The sequence below is a fragment of the Cavia porcellus genome, unplaced genomic scaffold (assembly GCF_034190915.1).
Source record: "Cavia porcellus strain 051 isolate PalLab524CR breed Dunkin Hartley unplaced genomic scaffold, mCavPor4.1 scaffold_3, whole genome shotgun sequence".
NCBI lineage: Eukaryota > Metazoa > Chordata > Mammalia > Rodentia > Caviidae > Cavia > Cavia porcellus.
The window spans coordinates 76,832,032-76,845,181 of NW_026947486.1; the positions used below are offsets into that span (position 1 = coordinate 76,832,032).

Genomic DNA, 13,150 nt, shown 5'->3' on the forward strand with positions numbered 1-13,150 from the left:
GATGGGAGCTGAAGATCAACAGCAGTATTAGGTCAAGGAAGTAGGGAGGGGCCTGCAGATGTCCTTGTTCCAGGTGTCCACTGGGCGTGGGACATGGTCCCAGGGCAGCGTGGTGTGCTTCAGTGCTAGCTGGAGTCCTGTAGGAAGCATGTGGCTGCACAGGTCAAGGTTCGAGGGAAGTAGCACAGGAAGTGTGTGGCGGCAGGGTCCAAGGTCCAGGGTAGTGTGGTGTTCCTCAGTGCTGGCTGGAGTTGCACAGGGAGCAGGCAGCTGTGTAGGCCAAGGTCTGAGAGCAGCACGTGTTCCCCAGGGCCAGCAAGAGTCATGCAGGAAGCATGTGGTGGCATGGGCCAATGTCCTGGGGCCACATGACATTCCTCAGTGCTGGCTGGAATAACCCCTGTTTCCAGATTTTGAGTGATGTTTCAAAGCTTCCTGGATGCACTGGGAATCACTTGGACCACTTTCGGCTTTGGGGCAGACTGCTGATAAATGTTTGCCACTCGGAGCTCGCTGGGTGTGGGTTAGTTGGGCCCTCGGGGACTCTGTGTGTCCTCTGGTGACTTCAGATACAGGATGTGGTCTTACTGCCTGGGAGCAAAGTTCTAAGGCTTTCCCATGCACTGAATTCAACCGGTGTGTGGTCAGGGCCCAGGACTGGATTCCAGGCCCTGCTTGCTGCTTAGAGCTCGCTGGTTGTGGCCTGGTTAGGCCGCAAGTACCTCTTAGGGTGATTTTAAATGCAGGACGTGGTCTTACCACCTAGGAATGAAGTTCCAAGGTTTTCCAGTGCTCTGGGATTCAACCCACACGTGTGGTCAGGCCCGGGACTGCATTCTGGGCCCTGCTTGCTCCTATTCTACTCTCCATACCAATTTCCAAAGTAGTTGCAATAGTTTACCTTCTAACAATGTAGAAGGGCTCCTTTCACTACAGTCTCACCAGCATTTGTTGATGACAGCCATTCTTTCCGGAGTATGATAGCATCTGGGTATTGTATTTATTTGCTCTTCTCTAATGGCCAAAGATGCTAAAGTATTTTTCATGATCATTTGTGGTAGCTGTATTTCTGCTTTTGAGAAGTTCCTATCCATTTCAATTGACTCATGGGCATAATTTCTTTCTTTTTTTTTTAATTTAAGAGGAAAAAGAGAAAAACACAAAACAAAACAAAGCAGTGTAAGGTTACACATAATACAGAACTACAAAAAAAAAAACATAACAGTAAGAAATCCCCTGTTAATAGATTACATATTATCATCTTGGAAATAGTTGCTCAAATCACAGTATCAAAGAATACAAAGTAGACATTCAAACAGAGAGACTGCAAACAGCTGTGTTCAATGATCCAAAAACATTAATATAGTCAGCTATTTAACATGATTGCTATGTTCACCATGAGCATTTAGCCCTACAACCACATGGATACTTCATTTTTATGAAAATATTCGTGACTCAGAATTTAAGGTGTAAAAATGCTTTATTTTCTTTTTAAAATTTTTACTTTTTTATTTGAATGAGAATGAATCAAAACAATGGAAATGATACTGGATTTGAAAAACAAGACAGTAGGAAATCAACTGGTGTAACTATATTGCACATTGTTATTCTCTAAATAGATGCTCAGACCACAGGACAAATGCAAAGTAAGCACTAAGTTGCCTTTTTACTTCAGTTGCTATCTTTTCAGAAATTTCAAGTACATTACTTTTAATTCATTCTGTGTGTGCCTGTGTCTTATGGACTTGCTCTTGGTGAGTGGAGGTCTGAGATTGTACTCCGCTTTGTAATCCTCTTTATATAGGGGAATGAAATTCCCAACCTATAAGATATCTGGTATGAGTTTATGTTCTCTAAAATTAAAAAAATGGATTTTAGGAACAACAGAAGTTAAAAATAGGATATATTTATTGAGAGAAAGGAAGGTTTTGTCTGAGAGAGCAACAGAAGGGGTCCCGAGTGGGTTGTCAAAGACTCTATCTTTTCTAGGGAGTTTTATAGAGCAAAACCACCAGGTGAGAGGGGTCCAAGATGGAGAAAACATAAGAACTTGCAAGGCAGATGAGCATGAGGTGGGACAGAACTGTATTCAAACATTAAGATTAATTATTCAGGTAAAGTTGATGAAATTGGGAGTAACATAACAAGCAGGTGTGCTTAAAGAGCAGTGACTCTTTCTGTAGGGGTTGGGATGGTGACTCCAGGCTTCTTCAAGGTGATCCATACTTATTTACAATATCAATCCCTGGTGTTTATACTTAAGGTATGCTTGCATTTGTTTTGCCTTTTGTTTTGAGATTTGGCCTGTAGCGGAGATGTTTGTCTCCTCCAAGGTTGCAAGATATCTGGTCTTCTGCACTGGTTCCTTTGAGGCCCCAGCCATGTATGGCTGTCTATAATATTTTTAACTAACTCAGCTGCCTGTAACACTCTGATGGGAGGTTCCTACAGTGGCAGGGAGGTGTGAGGCACTGCTTCATCAGTGTTTCCCCTAATAGTGGCCAGGCCTAGGCTTCCTCTGCTCTGGCTCCAAGGCAGTGAGTTCACTAAGGGGTGTGCCCCTTTTTCTCCAGCCCCACAGTTGTGGGGGGAGCTTACAGTAGGGGGAGAATTGTTTCTTTCTCATGAATTGACCACCATGTTTCTAAAGTTCTGAAAATGGCCACCAGACAATAGAAAGATAATACTTTAGGCTCCTGCTTGAAACCAACAACTTAAGAAAACTGCCGGCCTTGGTTCAGGGCCATAAAAGTGCTTTATTTTCATAGTCAATATCATTTAGATGATTTCTGAAACTGTATTATTAAATGTTATTTTCTATTACAGGTAAATGAAGAATTCACAGTGCAAGTATCTTACACATAAAAAAAGAAAGAAAAATTTAAGGAAGTTGAAACAAAATTCCAGCAATGTGGAAACCAGGTAGTCATACTAACTATAATTTGTGTTGTATCATATTTTAAGTGTTATGGTGGAAATTTATTTTGTCAGAGAGAAAAATAGGACTTAAGGTAGACTTTTTGGTAAACTTACATTTTAGTTCAAATAACTCTAGATATCATATTTTCTAAGACAATAACTCATTTTCATATGTGGAAAAGATCCAGGTGTTAGTTTCTGAAATTGTATTAAGTGTTTTGGAATAACATATCACAAAAACAAAAGTTTATTTCTCAGATTTTATTGGTAAATTTTAGATGTAAATAATAATTACATTCATCATAGACAAAACTGCTTTTGTGAAAAAAAATTGATGCTATCAATGAATGTGTTCATAATGTTTTTTTCATAAAAGGAATAAATCCAAGGCCTCTGCACTGATTTATATCTGCATCCCTTGAGACAGAGTCTCACTCACTGGCTAAATTGCCCTGGTTGGAGTTGACTTTGTGTGACTCTCCTATCTCAGCTACCAACTACTAGTGCTGGAATTATAAGCACTTAAAACAATGCCCAGCTAATATTTCATTTTCAAAAAACAAATCTAGAGCAGTGTATATATCTTAGTCATATAATGTTTGCTGTGTATTCATAAAGCCTTGGATTGAATTCTGAACATTGCAATTTAAATAGTTTGATAAATCAATAACATTGATAAGCTTATAACCTGTGTATAATCTCTAAAAAACCCCCACAAGTATCTACTTTTGTGTATTCTGGGCTACATATTTTATAGCAAGTATTTAGATTTTTGATTATGTGTATTTCAGGATCATGTCCCATCAGATGGTGCATCAATTTCAGAAACTCTTTGAACGCACGCACCACCAAATTGAGAGCCATCCTCATCTCCATCCTCAATACTATGATCCCTCTGCAGATGATGTTCTCCTCTTCATAAAACTGCTTTCCCTGCACTAAGTGGTAAACATCACCACTATTACCTTTGGGGAGCTTCTGCTTCTACCATCACCTTTCTTAGGGGACCCTCTTTTTAGGCTCAACACCTGCTTCATCATGTAGAAATAAATTAACAAACATGGAGGCCATAGGTTGATTATATTTTGATGATATTCTCAGTGGAACTTCCCTCTGAGCTATAGCCTCATTATTTCTTTTTGTTTTATGTTTTGAGACAGGTCTCATGATGATAAATTGCTCAAGTTGGGTTTGAATTTGGAATCTTCATGCCTCAGCTGCCAGGAATGCTGGGATTATAGGGATTTACCACATTGCCTCTCTCATATGTTGATTCTTCAGGAGAATGAGTGCAATGGCAAGAGTTTGGTATTGGTATTTACTGGCCATTGGTGATCACTAAGGCATGAAAACTGTGTACACATGTAAATATTCTATAATGTTAGAGAATATGAGTACTGACTTAATTTTTGTTTGTGAGCTTGCTATTTTATGCTTCTTTTTTGGCACAACATTTCAGTAATGAAAAAGACTACAAAAATATGAAATATATGAAAAAGGCAAAGACATCAAGAAAGTTCTGTGAGCATAATTTCTTTAGTTTCTAAGACATTGATAACAAATTTATTCAAATTTGTTTGGATCTGAACAGCAAAAACCTATGTTTCAGCTGGGTATGGTGATGTACTCTCATAATCCCAGAACTCTGGGAGATAGAGGCAGGAGGTTCTCAAACTCAGTCTGGGGAAGGTAGTAATTTAAAAAGGCCCTTTTTCAATGAAAAATGAAAACTATGGATGAGAATACAGTGTAGTTCTAAAGCCCCAGGTTTAATCACTAACAATGAATTTGTATATACCACGATTTTGGAGTCCTCATGTCATGTGTTGACATTACCACAGTTACTCTCTGGAGTTTGTAGAGCAGAATCTATTCATTTTTTGGGCACTATCAGGGATTTAATGGGAGGGGCACTAACACAGAGTTACATACATTCTCAACCAGTTTGGTTTTTATTTTGAGGCCAGGACTTGTTAAATTGCCCAGGTAAGACTTGAACTTGTGATCCTTCTGTCTCAGCTTTCCTCAATGCTAGGAACATAGGTTGAACCACCATGCCTGGAGAATCTGTACCTTTTCTCTTCCTCCTGGCATTCCTTGGCTTTTGGGCCTACATTTCTCTGTTCCACATTCTCATGGCCTTCTATTCTGTATAGGTTCCTGCTTATCTCTTAAAAGGATACATGTAACTGCATTTAGGGTATATCCAGATAATTCAGGGCAAATTCCTCCTTCAAGATCCTTATGGGGCTGTGATGTAGTTCAGCGGTACTCACTGAGCATGCACAAGGTTCTAGGTTCCACTCCTAGTAATGCCAAAAAATCCTTAATATATTCACATATTTTGCCTTGTAAGGTAATATTTCCAGTTTCTAGAGTATAGGATTAGGGGCATATCATTCTGGAACACACTAATCATTCCAAAAAATGCTAGAGGAAATTCATTGTCACAATGAAAATAAATTTTTATTTTTAATCATCAGTAAGTACTATAAAATTACTTTTTATAAAATGAAAATTTTCTTCTAATAAAAGAATATCTACATAGATATTAAAATTACATTTTGGGCAAGGGGTGTATTTTCAACAGTAGAGAATTTGCCTTACCTTTACAAGGCAGTATTTTCCATCCCCAGGACCACTGAAAAGAAAGCCAAGAAACATAGTGTATGCGTGTAGTCACCAAACTTGGGTTTTTGAGTCAGAAGATACTGACTCAGTATGAACTCAATGTGTCAAGAATCCAAGGTCCTTTGCCACCTTTGCCAGGGTGAAGCAGAGTGGAATCACATACGCAGGAATCCCACGTTAAAAATTCTGCTCTGCATAAGCTACAAATGGTTTACTTTAGTAGTTTAGGGGTATAGCTCAATGGTGCAGTGCTTGTCCAGTGTTATGGCTTGTGTCTAGATGTTCCCCAAGACCTCTTGCAGTCATGGGGAATGGGCTTTTCAGAGATGCCTGAGCAGATTTTGTGATTGATTCATGGTCCAAAGCTGAAATTAAGAGTGTGAGTGTCACATCTGTTCTAGGGTGAGTAGCCTGCACACAATATGAGGGAGAGAATTGTCCCTTCTCTCTCCCTTGTCACTTTTTTCTGCCTTCCACCACCATGAACTGTTTCTCCTCTGCCATGTACCACTCTGTCTTGGAGCCAATGCACTATGAATTAAACCTCTACAAACTGTGAGCTAAATAAATCTTTTCTCTCTCAACATGGAGTGTTGTGTATTTTATCTCAGCAATGAGAAAAAGTCATTAACATACCTAGCATGCATAAGGCCTTGAGTTTGATCTCCAGGGATACACAAAAAAACAAAACAAAAAAAGAGAAAAAATTCACTTTAGAGTAGAGACCAATCTTACTTGCATATCTCCCAGGACTTGATGCTTCTATATTTCCTGCCCTAGTTTCAGCTGCAACTGTCTTTCTCTTTGCTTGTCTGGTTCAGTATCAACTTGTATAGGCATGTATAAGCCTATACAGGTAAACCTATCTTTTCTATATTAGAGGGAAAAACAAAACCAAAGCAAAACAATTACTAGAAAAACAAGAAACAAAAGAGACAAATAAATAACAGTAACAAAGAGGCCAAAAACCATCACAATATAGATCTTCAAAACAAGGTGGTAGGTACATAACTAAGGTTGTTGTTTTGCTTAGTTATCGTCAAAAGAGTTACTTAGATTACCAGATACAAACATGCAAAATTGATCTAATCTAATGTTAACTGTTTTATTCCAAGAACTGATAGAATTAGTAGCACAATCATCTTAGCTATCCTAAGTGATTATATACAAATTTGTATTTTTTCTTTTCTCTTCCTTCTTTTTAAATTTTTTATTTTGAAGAAAATAAAACCAAATGAGACAAAAATAGAGTCAATCAAAACAAAAGGGTGCACATGGTACATGACTTAAAAACAGAATACAAGGAGATCAATAATGGCTCTTGTTACCCTCAAAATAATTGCCCATATCATCAGGCATAATAAAATTGAACAAAACAGTACAGAAAAAAAAAACCAATAAAAACAAAACATTGGAGACATTATAGAACTTCAAAAGAAGATAATATTCAAACCACAATGGGTATTGTAGTTCATCTTATTGTCTTCAAAGTAGTTGCCTATACCATCAGACTTGATATTGTCAAAAAGAACAGAATAGAATGAAACAAGTCAAAACAAAATAGCAATTCAGGGCTTCAAATCAAGCTAACAGGAAATCAAAAATGGCTACTATAATACATCCTTCTATTTTTGGAATAGCTGTCCATGCCATCAAATCTAGGCAAACAGAATAAAACTAAACTAAACAGAACAATAAAAACAATATGAGTTTCAAATCATGTTAATAAATTAACAATGGCCACTGCATTCCTTTTTCAGACAATTCCTCCCCTTTCAGTTTCTTTTTTTATATTATAAATCTAATAATATTTAAAGTAAGACCAAACAAAATAGAAAATGGGCAGAAATAGTACATACTTTCAAAGAAAAGAAATAAACAGTAATAAATTACTAGTTGGTATATACATATTGTCCACCCCACAAATAGTTGTTCAAGATACAAAAGTGGAACATATAAGTGGGAATTCAACCAGGGAGACTGCAAACAGTTCTGTTCAGCTATCCAACAAAAACTAAGTATTATGGCTATCAATCCTATACACATAGACATGTACACACTTATCCATATCTTCACTTATGTTGAGACCTAATAAAACTTATTAGATTAGGCACTTTCCCCAGAGTCCAACAAGTTTGGGACCCTCACTCAGCCCAGAGAGGCTTCCCCATGCACCAGACAAGTGCAGCCCATCCTGGGCGGGCCTGCAGCAGCCTCCCTGCACACGGCAGTACTTGGTGGACTCTGGAGTTCTGAGCAGGCAAGTGGGCAGGTGCCATCAGTTTCAGAGGCTGGGTGGCCTGGTGTAAGTGCCCCACACACTTTCCCCTGAGTCCAGCTAATTTGCCCCCCCCCCCCGGCTCAGCTCAGAGAGGGTACTTTGTGACTTCCCGGTGCACTGGACCAGCAGGTCCTGGGCGGGCCCTAGGCTGACCTCACCACTCCCGGCTATGCATGCAGGTCTCTGGAGTTCTGGGTGAGCAGGCACCATCAGTTCCACGGGCTGAGCTTGGGCCTGCCTGCCCCCCCCCCCAGAGACCCTCTCTCAATCTGGGGAACTGGGTGGACAGAGTCCTAGGAGCTTCGGGCATAGAAGAGGATCTTCAACAGACCTGGGGAAGCCTTGGAAGAACACTTGAAACTGAAACACAGAAATATAGGAAAATGACAAAACGAAAGACCAAATTACAATCTCAAACATCCAGCCCATCCAAAGAAACCTTAGGAGTGATGTGCAAAGAAGAAAATATGTACCATACACCTGAAATACTGGGCGTACTAGTAACTGAAATAAAGAAGCAACTCTGGGAAGCTTTAAAGCAATTCAAACTAGAAATAATTTCCCAGGTAAAAGAAGAAATGATAAAATAAATGAAGGAGATGCTGAACATATCTAAAGACGACATAGTTAAAAAATTGGAGGAACTAAACAAAAAGATAGAATGCCCGGATGAGCAGTACAAGAAACAAACATAATACATAAAGCAGATGCACAGAGATATACAGGAAATAAAGAATTCCACTGAAAGCTGTAAAAACCGCCTCAATGAAAGTAAAGATACAATTTCAGACCCTGAAGACAAGATTGCAGCTAATGAACAGGAAAAGAAAGATGTTTTAAAAATAACAAGGAATCAGGAAATAACAATTCAACAACTGCAAGATGATGTAATGAAAAACAATATAAGATTGATAAGGATTAATGAAAAAGAAGGGGACAACATAAAGGATGTCAAGAGGTTACTTAGAGAAGTAATAGCTGAAAATTTCCCAAACATGAGATAGGAAACCAACATCAGGTTCAGTGAAGCATATAGAACTCCAAATAGTCACAACCAAAATAAAAATACACCCAGACATATAATAATCACCATCCCAGAAATCCAACACAAGAATAGATCATTAAAAGTTGTCAGAGAGAAAAGACAGATCACTTATGAAGGAAAATGTATCAGAATCACTGCAGACTTTTCAGCACAAACAATAAAGTCAAGAAGAGCATGGAGTGAAGTATTCCAGATCTTAAGGAAAATGATTTCCAACATAGACTGATGTACTCTAAAAAACTGTCCTTCAAAATGGATGGAGAAATAAGATACTTCCATGATAAAGAACAGCTGAAGAACTTCATGATCACCAAGCCAACCCTGCAAAGAATATTGAAAGACAGTTTAGATACACTTAGGAAAAAACCACTAAGCAAAGCAGATAATTAAACAGAACAGAAAGGTAAAGATGCAACAGCAGAAAAATAACATGTTAACAATAAACCATTGTATTCCAGTTATAACCATTAATGTAAATGGTTTCAATGCACCAATTAAAAGAAACAGACTGGCAGAATGGATCAAGAAACAAAATCCAACTATATGCTGTCAACAAGAAACCCATCTAACCCTAAATGATACAGACTGAAAGTCAAAGGATGGAAAACAATACTTCACACAACAGGAACCCCGCCAAAAAAAGTAGGAGTAGCTATTCTGTTTGCAGACAATATGAATTTCAAACCAATAATGATCAGAAGAGATAAAGAAGGTCACTACATACTGGTCAGGGGAAAACAAGAGGAAGAGATAACTATCTTAAATATATATGCACCAAATTCCAGAGCACCCAGTTATATAAAACAAGTATTAACAGAAATGAAAAACCAAATTATCAGTAACACAATTGTAACAGGAGACCTTAACAGACCATTGACACCAAGGGACAGATTAACCAGACAGAAAATCAGCAAAGAAATAACAAAAGTGAATCACACCTGTGATTCATTTTGGACTTGATAGACATACACAGAGTGTTCCATCCAACAACATCAGAATACACATTCTTATCAGCAGTACGTGGGTCATTCTCTAAAATAGACCATATATTAGCTCACGGAACATATTTGTTATGGGTTAAGAACTGGTGGTCAACTTAACACCAGCTGGATTACATCAGCATGGCATTGAGTGAAAATGCTCCACCTGAAGAAAGTTGCCAGGATAAATAGGTGGAGAAGAAAGGAGGTGTTGAGGGTTGAGGCGTTAATGCGTTGTTGCCTGGAGGCACTGTGGGTTCTCCTACGAGTTGATGTGTGAGCCGTTGGTTCTCCTGGAGAAGCTCTGGTCATCACATTGAGCATTGCTTCCTGACTCTGGAAGGAAAACATGTGCCACTTGATCTCTAGCATGAACTCATCACACTGCTTCCTGTCATGTACCCGACTATGCTTGTTGTCAGAGGAGCTCGGGGTCTCCATGTCACTGAGGATGGCTGTGTGCCTTTCAGGATAGCCGTGTTCTTTGTTGTGAGTGTGACTTCTTGGCTCCAGCATAGAACTCTCATCTCACAAGCATAGCTCTTTCATCCAGCTGGCATAGACTCTCTGGCTTCCACCGCTGACCCTTGGACCTTCCCAGCATGGACCCGTAAAAGAGACTGGTGTGAGTCCTTCTTGTGGGCTCTGGACCTCAGGTTGGACTCGTGGGAGGCACTGTCCTGAGCTCTGAGTTTTTATCTGGACTCATGTGGGCCACTGCTGTGGGATTTAGGCTCTTGACTAAATAATCCATATCTTTGGTGTTGTGGATAGATTTCCTGCATTTTCCTGTGTTAATTCCCGGTGACCACTATAAAAATAATATTATAACTTCATGTCTTGATCCAATTGTTCTCTGTGTACAACCCCTGACCACAACAATATTTAAATAAATGCAAAAGAGTTGACATTATCCCTTACATGTTATTGGATCATAGCACTATGAAATTAGAAATTAATGATAAAAGAATCCACAAAAATCCCACAAACACATAGAAACTGAATAACACACTCTTGAGTAATCAGTGGGTCACAGGAGAAATTAAAGAAGAAATTAAACAATACCTACAAGCAAACAAAAATGCAGGTACAACTTACCACAATATGTAGGATACAATGAAAGCCATCTTTAGAGGAAAATTTATTGCACTGAGTCCCCACATCAGGAAAACAGAACAAGTACAAATAAATAACCTGATGTTACACCTCAAACATCTAGAAAAAGAAGAGCAAGTCAAGCCCAAAGCCCAAAGAAAAGAAGAAATTATAAAAGTCAGAGCCGAAATCAATGCAACAGAGACTAAGAAAACAATCCAAAGTATCAGTGAATCAAAGAGTTGGTTCTTTGAAAGAATAAATAAAATCGATAAGCCCCTAGCCAACCTTATTAAAAAAAGGGAAGAAAAAGCTCAAATACATGCAATAAGAAATAAAAAAGGTGAAATCACTGCAGACCCAATAGAAATACAGAAGATCATCAACACCTATTTCCAAAACCTCTAGTCTCAAAGGTTTGATAACACAGAAGAAACAGACAGATTCTTAGAAACATATGAAGTACCAAAGCTAGATCAAGAGGATGTAAAACTGTTGAATAACCCAATCTCTGTTAATGAAATTGAAAATGTAATTAAGTCCTTACCTACAAAGAAGAGCCCAGGCCCAGATGGATTCACTGCAGAATTCTACAAGAAATACAAAGAAGACCTAATGCCGACACTCCTCAAACTGTTCAATGAAATTGAAAGGGAAGCAATCCTTCCTAAGTCATTCCTGGAAGCAAATATTACTCTAGTACCAGAACCTGAGAAAGACCCAACTAAAAAAGAGAACTATAGACCGATCTCTGTAATGAACACAGATGCAAAAATCCTCAATAAATTCACATGTATGAATACCTAATCATTTCCTTAGTGTAAGAAATGATACAAATACATAAAAGTATGTGGTAATCATGATTTCCTATTATATGGTTTGAAGCCTTATAAAGTTTTCACTCACTAATTGGAATGGTTTTATTCTTTGCTGTTTTATATTATTGTGTGTGATTATATGAACATTTATTTTGAAGAAAACAGGGCACCATCATACCTAGTGCTGATTTAGTATCATCTTGCTTTGAGTTCCCATCAAATTGTTGTTCTTCTGTCTCCATTGCTTTTATCATGCTGTATCTTATTGGATTTTATTATATATGATAGTGTAAACAAAATTTTTTATAGGCAAGGAGATAATATAGAAATCATTGTTCAGTAATGTCTCCAATGTTTACGTTTTATTGGTTTTGTTCTGTACTGTTATGTTCAGTTTTATTATACCCAATGGTATAGGCAATTCTTTTTAAGATTGCAAGAGGCATTATGGTAACCATTGTTTATTACCTTGCATTCTGTTTTTACATCATGTACTATGTCCATCCTTTGTTTCACTGACTGTTTTGTTTTATCACATTTGGTTTTATTCTCTTCCAAAAATATTAGTAAGAACTGTGGGAGTAATAAAACACAAAATGTTTAAATGTCATTGTAATAAAGAGAGGAAAAGAAATTGCTCTAATGAACACAACTGCAAGTGTGTTTAGGTGTGTAAGATAGATGACCATATTACTAAGTTTTTGTTGGATCACTAAACACAACTGTTTGCAGTTGCACTGTTTGAATGTTCACTTTGTATGCTTAATTTTGTAACTTGATCAACTATTTCTAAGATGAAAACTTGTAATTTTATTAGCTAGTGATTCCTTACTGTTTATTTTTTGAAATTCTGTATTACTTGTACACTTTTACTGTTTTGTTGTTTTTTTCTCTAAAATAAAAAAATAAAAAATAAAAAAAAAACTTATTAGATTTAAATCCTTCTGAACAAAGATTAATAATATTGTTGTATTTCACATCATAACACTCTGGAATCAGCCCTGGGTACTGTAGTGCCTCTTTTTTTCCTTCAAAGTATTTATTCATTTCATCTTGTGTTATAAAATCAGTTTTCTTAAGCTGTTTATAGGTTTTATGCAAGCATGAGTCTTAACATGTATTTCTATGCTTTCTGTGTTAGAGGGAGAAACAGAGCAAAGCAGGACAGAACTAAACTTTTTCCTATAGACATATAATACTAAAAATTCATATATATCCACTGTATAAGGAGTTCTACCATGGCCACTGTGCTGTTTCTTGTTATCATGAACAAAATTGGCTATATCATCAGATAAATTATAATTAACCATATCAGTACATAACAGAATTAACAGAAATGCAACTTTGTAGATAGTGTAGAGCTACAAAAACAGGTAGTAAT

General features: G+C 37.6%; 1 non-coding gene across 1 annotated transcript; it reads right to left on the reverse strand.

The window, feature by feature from the left end:
- Window positions 1-2,609: 2,609 nt before the first annotated feature.
- LOC111756150 (small nucleolar RNA SNORA2/SNORA34 family) lies at window positions 2,610-2,747 on the reverse strand. Its single transcript, XR_002790631.1, has one exon. It is a non-coding gene; the product is annotated as a small nucleolar RNA SNORA2/SNORA34 family (small nucleolar RNA).
- Window positions 2,748-13,150: the final 10,403 nt, after the last annotated feature.